The sequence below is a fragment of the Lepus europaeus genome, chromosome 2 (assembly GCF_033115175.1).
Source record: "Lepus europaeus isolate LE1 chromosome 2, mLepTim1.pri, whole genome shotgun sequence".
NCBI lineage: Eukaryota > Metazoa > Chordata > Mammalia > Lagomorpha > Leporidae > Lepus > Lepus europaeus.
The window spans coordinates 135,040,717-135,048,601 of NC_084828.1; the positions used below are offsets into that span (position 1 = coordinate 135,040,717).

Here is a 7,885-nt window from a genome sequence, read left to right on the forward strand (position 1 = left end):
AATATTTTTAGATAAATATGTATTTTAAAATAACTTTTAAGACTGTATGCTTTAAGCATACTGATTTAATCATAATGATAAAGTGACCAAATATTTTTAAATAAACATGTATTTAAAAATAACTTTTAAGACTGTATGCCTTTCAATAATCAGAACTTAACAGAGACAATAGAGAACATAATAGATTACTTTGACAGAACACAAAATCTGTCTCTCTTTGGTCATTGAATGAAACAGAAATAAAAACCTTAAATAAGAGCACAGGAAATCACTGCATAATTTGGAACAATTGAACAGAGTCAGGAAAGAGCTTTTAGGACCTAACTCTATAAACGGCACAAAGTACCCCATAAAACAGAAACTGTTAAAAGTAGATGTTACAGTTTTTGCAAAAACAGATTTTAAGATTCAAGATCAAGACTGTTAGGCAGGAAGTCAGAAATGAGCTTATGTGTGTGTGACAAAGGCCTAAGGAATCGACATCTAGGTCCAGCATCCGCATCTCAAAGTCATCCCTATAACCTTCCAGGTGCAGCCCAGTATCTGCACTTCAAACATCCTGCCCAGATCCTGAAGATCTTCCAGGGGATCCTGCCCCTTCTATCAGATAACCATTCTTCCTCTAAGGCAAGGCAACGCCAGCCAGGCTTCCCCTGTCTGATAACTTCAGGGGGAAAACTCAGAAAGGAATTTTTCATATTTACACCCAACAAGTCCTTTGTTCAGGAGAAGGAGAAGGAGAGGGGGAGGGAAGGCAAGACCCACCCCCTTAAAAACCCCAGCCTAAATGTAAACTGGGCACTCTCTCTCAGGTCCTGTCTGGAGAGGTGCCCATCCATTCTTATAGATGTCCCTACCCTAATAAACCTTGCTATTTGCTTTCCACTGTTCTCTGTCTCACACCTGAATTCTTTTTTTGTGCAAAGACAAGGACCCTTTGCTTCTCCGGTAACAAAGACCATTTTCAGATATTTTATAACATATTGACATACATTTTTCAAAATCTTCATTGCTGTAACAGAAGATCGGACTTCAATCTTAGATCAGTGTAACTTTGGTATTAACACTTAACTTGTAGAAACTCTGTAAGCAATATTTTTAAATCATAAACTTTTCTTCTAAGATTCATTCCTCCCAAAGGTTTTTGTGACTTACACCTTCTGAAACTTACTTAAACTTCTCGTTTCCACTGCAGTCTAGAGTAAACTATCCATTAAGATTAAAAAACTTGTTTAAAAAGTCTCTCCTTCTTAACCTTCCTTACCAAGAACACATTTTTATACTTGTGACCTTTTGCCACCTGCCTATTTAACAACCCAGTCTCCCTTATAGAATGCTAAGAGTACACACATTACCTTTTCTCAAGTTTTATTTAGCAACGATACCTAGATGACTTAAGACACTGAGATATTAATGAATACCACACGATTATAAATAGCTAATAAGGATAACATCTCTTGAACAGCAAACACAGGTACTAGTTTATGTTAACAGCTTTGAAAATATCTTTATCCTTTTAAAAAGCAACTTTAAATATATCAAAGACACATGTAACCCAAGCGAACCAAAAGGCATTTGGATTAACACAATTTTCTGAACCAATCTGTATTGGCTTACTTTAGTCTAACAACATAAAGCCTTACATACACAGAATTTACTCTCAGTTTTTATAAAACCACTGTAGCTGGAAAGCAGTAGCATGAATACAACATAGCTTTGGCATCATTTATAACCTTTCAATGTACTTTCCATAATCTGAATTGACTCAGACAACTGTTATCTCAATAAATTGAGTCTCATCCTTTGAGAGTTTCAGGGATCTGACTGGAAGTCTCAAAATCAGAAAACTCAGTTTAGAACTTAAATTGTCAGAGTCAAATTGTTTAGCCAAACAGAAAAACACTTCCCTTTAAGACACATGAAAACCCTAATCACCCAAGTCAGTTACAGCAGCACAGAAAAAAATTAAATTATCAGCATATGACCCCATTACTTAGGACAGTGAAACACATAATGAAATGGAAAAGCAGAGAATCAGAGACTCCTATAGTGAAGGGCTGAAGGACAAAATGTCCATCAGCTGCAAAGAAGTGAAGAAAACCACGCATCAGGTTGGAAAGGGTTAATAGATGGAGGCTTCTCTCTTGTTTAGGTGGCCAGCTGCAGCTGGAGAGATTACCCTGCCTCCTCCTAGTGAGAGAGGGTATTGAACTGGAAATGAAGAGAGAGGAAAAGAGAGAACCCACAATAGCTCTCATCTCTTGCCAGAAGTTTCTGACTGCTTCTGCTTGGCTGCAGCAGGCATTTTGACCAAAAGAGAGTATAGGGAAAGGCCATGTGTCTCCTTGAAGGGAAGAGTGGACACACCTCAGTCTAACAGGACGGCCTGTGGGATGGGGCGGGTGCCTTGCTTCACTGAGTGCTCCAGATCTCCTACTGCTCAGGATTGCCCGCTATCTAGTTGTTTCAGGTCTACCTGGAGGGCCAATATTAGCTTAGGTCAAGGCTAAGCCCCTTCACATAGCAGTAGGCATCCTATCTCTAAGAGATAGGCAAGGTCCTCAGGTTGCAGTCCTGGAAAGCCAACATGAGTCAAGGGGGTCTCCAGGCTCTCAGCCAACTGCCCTTCTTACTTTCCCTCCCACTTGACAATCCCTCTCAGAGAGTTTTGAGATGCTGCAAGATCATCATCCCACAGATCTGATCCTGCTTGGGGGACAGTATACCAACCTTTATGGAGTCTTCTGTTAGTCCCTTCAAGAATCCCCTTGTGGGTTTCATTGTGAATCCCCTTTATGGTTGCCAGAAATGTCACAGGAGAGAAGTTGTGGGGTTCTTGTCTTCACGCAAGAAAGAACTCAGGCATGAGACAGAGAACAAAGTAGCAAGGTTCTGTTGGGGACAGGGTGTGCGGACCAGCACACCTAAGGGAGGGAGAGGGACTGAAAAGAGGGACAAGAGATTGCAGAGAATGGAGCCAAGACAACAAGGCTGATCAAGGCTCGTTTATTCCAATGTCTCGGTGGTATTTATACATACATAACCAGCTGCAGAACAAAGAAGCACAAAAGATAACAACATATGTAAGCAACTTATTGGGACCTCCAGTGGCACAGATAATTTTAGCAGAGTGTTCTTGATTATCATCCTCCTTCAGGATGGGAGTATGTGACTTTCTTATCCCAAGAACTCCACAAGCCAAGACTGGCCTTGATTTGTCCAAAGGCTGCCTACAACAAAGCATCTGTCAGAATGGAAGGGACAGAGAGAGAGTGCCCAGTCACTCAGACTGGGGAAAAATGGGGTTACAGGGTTAAATGGAGAGAATACGCCTGGCAGGCAGGTGGGTGGCTGAGCAGAGAGCTGAGAGAGCTGAGCATTCAGTCTGTTTAGACTCAGGGCTTATAAGGGGAGGGTCCAGTTCATTCCTGCCATTTCCCTTATCTCCTCCCTGTTCTCCTCCAGAACAAAGGGTTTTCTGAGTGTAAATTATGAAATTCCTCCCCAGGTTTTCTACTCAGTATTATCAGACTGGGGGTTGGGGGTGGTGGAGGCCTTCTGGGGCTGGGCCTAGGGTGTTACAGAAATCTTAGGTGGGAAGACTCCCTTTGTTCAGACAGGCACCAGAGACAGTGGAGGATTGAAGTAGTTTATTACGCCAGCGAGCTCAGCTGGAACCTTTTCCCAAAACTGAGCACAATCCCAAGTTGCTTACAATATTTATGGGTTCATCAGCATCATACCTAAGCTGTTACAGCATTGGTGGGTTTAAATTGCAGCCTATGTGGCTTAGGACCACACTTCCAATGGTCAGTGGGCCCGGTATGTTTGTAGAAGAGATACCAGGGGCAGATTCATAACTGGAGTTCACAGAAGGAGAACTTAGGACTTCTTCCCTCAGTAGACAAGAGTGGGCAGTTGCTTCACTAGTTAATTGTGAGAAGCCACTTTTCAAGGTCTGTGTTGGGAGGAGGGGTCTACTTCTCTTTCTTTGTCTCTGGTTGTGGGCATATTTCCTCTACAAGGGTACCTGTCTTGGAGGTAGGATGTAATGGTTTTATTGCTCTATGTAATCAGGCCAGGTAGCCCATTTGGTCCTGGGGAGAGAGAATTCTCCTGGGAGCTTTCCTTGGAGGAAGGGCTGGTACCATCTGGAAAGCCATCAGGGTCTGGGCAGGATTTTGCAGTGCAGATACTGGGCTGCTTCCAAAGTGAGCTGCTGTGCCTTTGTGTTTCTCTCAAGCCTGTCTCACACACATAGGCTAAGTTCTAACTTCCTACCTAATAGAAACATGCCAAGACATCTAGCACATGTTGATCTTAGCACTAATACCAAGGAAAGGTTAATTTTGGGACATTTGCCCATGCTCAGTCTTTGTGGCTGTGGTCAAGGCTGTTTCCGGGTAGATTCTCAAGTGGGTTTGAAGTAGACAGGCATAGAGGTTAAAATTGATTAGGTTTGTGAGCGGAAGACCATGCCTTCGCCATGCCCCTGTGTGACCTCATGCCCCTACCTGGCCACATCTGAGTACCCAACAGCCAATCAGGTTAATTAACCACTCCCCTTTGAAAGTGGATTAAGGCTGTCACTGTGGCTCAACAGGCTAATCCTCCGCCTTGCAGCGCCGGCACACAGGGTTCTAGTCCCGGTCGGGGTGCCGGATTCTGTCCCAGTTGCTCCTCTTCCAGGCCAGCTCTCTGCTGTGGCCCGGGAGGGCAGTGGAGGATGGCCCAAGTGCTTGGGTCCTGCACCCCATGGGAGACCAGGAGAAGCACCTGGCTCCTGCCTTGGGATCAGCGCAGTGCGCCGGCAGCAGCAGCCATTGGAGGGTGAACCAACGGCAAAGGAAGACCTTTCTCTCTGTCTCTCTCTCTCACTGTCCACTCTGCCTGTCAAAAAAAAAAAAGTGGATTAAAAGCCTGGGACACAGTGTGTCCACCCTTTTCTCCTTTTTCCTTTCCCTGGCCTCTTGCCAGTCGGGGGCTAGCTCAGCCCTGAGCCTCCAGGGGCGCAGCCTTCAGATCACCCGCCCCATGCTTTCTGGCTCAGTTGCTCCTCCATGTGGCTGATTCCTGGTACTGGGTATGAACCCAGATTTACCTTCTCCTTTAGACAGGGCCCTCACTCTCCTACGCATCTTTCACACTAAATAAAAGCTTAAAATGTACCATGCTGCCTTGTTCATTTATGCTGGTATTCAGAATTCTTCTCTGAATATTAGGCAAGAACCCACACGGGCTTATTAATATTGGAAACTTATTAATAAGCATATGGTGATATCATATGGCACCCCAAATTCCTATAACATATGTGGCACCCCAGATGGGATGCTCAGGGAACTTTAAGGGGTCACATCTTGATACATATTTTAGGGAGACAGATTCCAATATCTGGTTGAAGCTACCTGTTTCCTCTGTATGGGCCTGAAAGGAATTTTGGAAGAAGTGTTACTGTGTTGCCTCATTACCCAGGAGGAGGGGTTCCTCAAACTCTCTTTATATGGCTAACAAATTCACAATTGTAAATAGGATCATTTCAACCATAGGGAAAACAATGGCAGCAGCAGGCAGGCAGAGCACAAAGGACAGGGAGCTTCTGTATCCCAACCCTCCTTCCAGACTGTCCCACACCCCACAATGCAGCACAGCAAGCAGCATTGGAAAAGCCCTAGCTTGTTCAAAATGGAGAATGTTGACCAACTGCCTGAGGAGAGTGCTTCCACAAAAGCCCTCACCAGTTTAAAAGAGGGAAGCTTATCTAGCAACTGGAATGAAAAGTGCAATTCTTTAAGAAGTGCCTGTTTGGAAAGTCGGGAATGTAAGCCTTGCAGTGGAAATGCCTGTAAGAAGTCGGAAACTTAGCTCTTTTCCGATGAAGATGACATACACATCATACAAGGTCATCTAAAGGAAACCAGAGGATTGCGACGGTTTTCCACAGAAATGTACAGCAACAGTGTCAACCCCACACAAGAAAGTCTCACAGAAGGTAGCTTCTTGATTATGTTACATGCTCAAGCTTCCCAAAGTACAGAAATGGTGCGTATAGGAGTGACTTTATTCAAATATAGATAAACCTCTCTTTGAAGGTGATAATGACTTCTGTCAACATCTAAAAGAATCTTTTCAGAATTTGAATACAAGAAAGTTAAAATGAATACAGTGGGAAAAAGTTAGGTGGCTTATAGGAAATGTTCTTTTTTTTTTTTTTTTTTTTTTTTTTTGAGGAAGAATGAAACAGCATTAAAACAGAAAAGGCAGGAAATAAGGTTCTTACAACAAAGGAAAGCTGCAGACATTTCACAATTCAAAGATCTCCAAGATAAAATTCCTTTGACTTTGGTTATTGAAACCAAAATAACAGCACAACTCTGCAGTGTTCAAAAATATCTGTTTCTTGGACAAATAAATGTTATGGATTCTCTTACAACTGCTTATATGGTAACTTTAAATTATACCATCCCAGGCAATGATTCTTTTAGTAATGAGCCTCAGGAGACAATGTCAATTGCTAAGTTGGACAAAAACACAGGCCATCTCAATGTTTATGGCCTCACTATGATTACACTATAGCTCTCCCCTCCAGTCACCAGTTTTGAATAACGATCCTTTGCTGGTCACCTCAGAGAAGTAAAGCATCTGGCTCTAACTTCAAAATATTAGGTGGCTATACAGTAGAATTCCTCATCTAAGTGGCAAATTATATAAGTCTCATAGTTAAAAAGGAACATAGATAGAAATTAGGAGAAATGAACACAGAAGCAAAAACAAAAACAAAAAAATCATATTCCATGCCCATTGTATTCCACTGGAGATATACAACAATTAATCTAGAGTTTAGACACCTGAACAAAGAAACACAACTTTGCATAAAATTCAAGAATACAGTTATAATGTTGCTCCACATCAGGGACTTCAGCCAGCAGACTAGTCAATTGATATGGGGTGAAGATGTGAAGAAAACAGCCAGAAAACTATTCTGTATGCAAATTATTCATGTTGAAAATCAAAATCTAACAAACCTCATCTCCAAGCTTACAGATATTTCCTTACAAATTAAGTTTCCAGCAAGAGAAGACGTGAATTCCTTTGAGTTGAAATGTCTTACAAATTCGTTAAATGATATAGAGAGTTTAATAGATGTTTCTAATATCAGTTGCTTCAAAATAATGTAGAAATCCATTTTGCACATTCAGAGTGGCTTGGACCAGATGGGAAATTTACATGTCTTTTCAGCAAATAACAACAGAGATTGAATAGAAATGTAGTTATTCCATCTGCATTGGTCAATGATTTTGAGACATTCTTTTCCTTTTTATAAGCCTCCAGTACCAAATAACCTAACTACCAGAAAACAAGGGGAATTTAAATCCCCAAATAAGTCCTTTTAATCTACTGTACTGCTTCTTACACCTGCATTGCTAACCAGCGTTATGTTAATCTTTTGTTTTTCAAAGGCAGAACAATTGCTTATGTTACACAAGCTTGTTAGCAAGTATTTTTAAAAATGTCTGAACACAATATATTTTCTTTTATTTTAAAAGATTTATTTATTTTATTTGAAAGGCAGGATGACAGAGAGACAGAGGCAGAGAGAGGAAGAAAGAGATGTCTTCCATCTGCTCGTTCACTCCTCAGATGACCACAATGGCCCTAGCTGTGCTAATCAGAAGTCCAAGAGCCGGGAGCTTCTTCAGAGTCTCCCACGCCAGTGCAGGGGCCCAACCACTTGAACCATCTTCTACTGCTTTCCCAGGCCACAGCAGAGAGCTGGATCAAAAGTGGAGCAGTTGGGACACAAACTGGTACCCATATGGGATGCCAGCACTGCAGGCAGCGGCTTTACTCACTAAGTCACAGCACCGGCCCCCCAATATATTTTCAT

The 7,885-nt window shown here is 42.2% G+C and overlaps 1 pseudogene; it reads left to right on the forward strand.

Annotated features, from left to right (window-relative positions):
- Positions 1-5,682: 5,682 nt before the first annotated feature.
- Positions 5,683-7,256, forward strand: LOC133749480 (protein lin-9 homolog; annotated as a pseudogene).
- Positions 7,257-7,885: the final 629 nt, after the last annotated feature.